Source organism: Lactuca serriola, chromosome 9 (assembly GCF_051521515.1).
Source record: "Lactuca serriola cultivar US96UC23 chromosome 9, Lser_US96UC23_V15, whole genome shotgun sequence".
NCBI classification, from domain to species: Eukaryota; Viridiplantae; Streptophyta; class Magnoliopsida; order Asterales; family Asteraceae; genus Lactuca; species Lactuca serriola.
The window spans coordinates 34,239,111-34,241,075 of record NC_136416.1 but is presented as its reverse complement, the minus strand read 5'-3'; the positions used below and the strand labels follow the sequence as shown (position 1 = coordinate 34,241,075).

At 45.9% G+C, this 1,965-nt stretch overlaps 1 non-coding gene across 1 annotated transcript; it reads right to left on the bottom strand.

The window, feature by feature from the left end:
* Positions 1-495: 495 nt before the first annotated feature.
* Positions 496-602, bottom strand: LOC145077467 (small nucleolar RNA R71). The gene has a single exon (XR_013693209.1). It is a non-coding gene; the product is annotated as a small nucleolar RNA R71 (small nucleolar RNA).
* Between the last annotated feature and the right edge of the window lie 1,363 nt (positions 603-1,965).

Genomic DNA, 1,965 nt, shown 5'->3' with positions numbered 1-1,965 from the left:
AGCAATCTTGAGCATTTGGATCATACACCCGTGCAAACCGAGTCCGAATACGATACCGAGCAAGAATTTGAAGAACACACAAGTGAACCCGAGAACGAGCCAAGGAACGAGATGGCGGCAATTGAAGAAATGTCCATGGGAGCATACAAGAAGCGGATCCGAGAAGATATGGGTCCTGGTTTAGTCCAACCCGCAATTCCTGCCACTGCCACATTCGAGCTGAAGGGACACATATTGACAGCGCTGAAGGACATCCCATTTTTCGGGAAGGATCATGAGGATGCTTTTAAGCATCTAGACGAAGTCAACGACATTGCGGATTACTTCAATGTCCCAAATGTCACCAGAAATATAGTCTTGCTTAGGATGCTTCCCATCACTTTCAAAGGAGCTGCTAAGGAGTGGTTAAAAGCACTCCCACCGGGCACAATCACCACTTGGGCTCAAATGCGTGAGCAATTCCTGGACCAGTTCTGCCCACCATCCAAGATAGCCAAACTCAAGAAGGCGATAGCCAACTTTGAGTAACAACCGGGGGAGTCACTATACGAAGCATGGGAGCGGTACAAGGGCTTACTCAGAAATTGCCCTCAACATGACCTAAATGTGCAGCAAGAGATGTCAATCTTTTATGATGGGGTCAATGTGATGACAAGACAACTCCTTGATTCTCAAGGATCGTTGACAAAGAAAAATCCAAGGGAGGTCAAGGAGCTAATTGAAGAATTCACGAAACACTCCCACAAATACCATAACCCGAGGCAAGACGGAAGCAAAGGCGGTGGAGGGGCCCAAACGGAAGAAATTGCAGCTGTCATGGCCATGCTAAATAACATGGATCGCCGGATAACACAAATGGACCAGTCAATACATGCCATAAGAGTGGGGTGCGAGCGATGCAGTGGTCCACACTTGACCAAGGACTGCAATGTGGATGAATTTGGGAACAGAAAAGCTCAAGTGTGCTACTCTAGTGGGGATAAGTTTGATGACGACTGGAGGAAACCGAAGAATTTGTGGCTGCCATATGAAGAGTATAAGAAGCAAAAAGAAGAGAAGTATAGGCAGACAGGTCGAGGCTTTTACCAAAAGGAGCAGCCACCAATCGAGAAGAAACCCGACCTAGAGACCATTTTGATGAAGTTTATGGAGGCTTCGGAAAAGAGACACGATGCCACGGATTCCGCTATCATGGAACAACAAACATTGATAAAGAACCAGCAAGCCTCCATCCATAACCTTGAAGTACAATTTGGTCAACTAGCCACTTTAGTTCATGAAAAATTGTCCCTGAAGAATCCCGAAGTAAAAGCCCAATCTCACGTGATGGTCATCGATACTGAAGAAGATACAATATCTGAGTTCCTGGAGGCGTTGGAAGAAGAACCGCAGCAGCCCAAGAAATCAAGGATCGAAAATGGAGAAAATGATGAACCAGGCTCGCCACGACGTGGCACTCCTCTGGCCACGACGTGGCGCAAGTCTGAGCAAAAACCTTTTGAGCCTATTCCAGATTATCATCCACCTATGCCATTTCCTACCCGTGCAGCACTTAGTCAACTGGAGAAGGAACATTTAGAGTTTGTGAAGCATGTGAAAGGGATTCCAATTAATACTCCCTTCGTTGAGTCCTTATCCAAAGCTCCCGAGAACTAGAAATTACTGCAAGACTTGATAGATACGCGAAGGCAATTAAAGAAGCAGTCTACAGTGATTCTAAGTGAGCAAACTTCAAAAGCTGTGTTGGGAGAAACGCCAGAAAAGATGGGGGATCCTGGACGCCTCACTCTTCCATGCGAGTTTGGGAATAAAATGAAGGTTAATGCTTTAGCCGATTCCGGGGCTAGCATTAATCTAATGCCTTTTTCATTTTATCAAAAATTGGAGATTCAGAAGATGAAGGCTACAAAAATGAAGATTCACATGGCGAACCATTCGGTGACACAACCCCGAGGCATAGTGGAG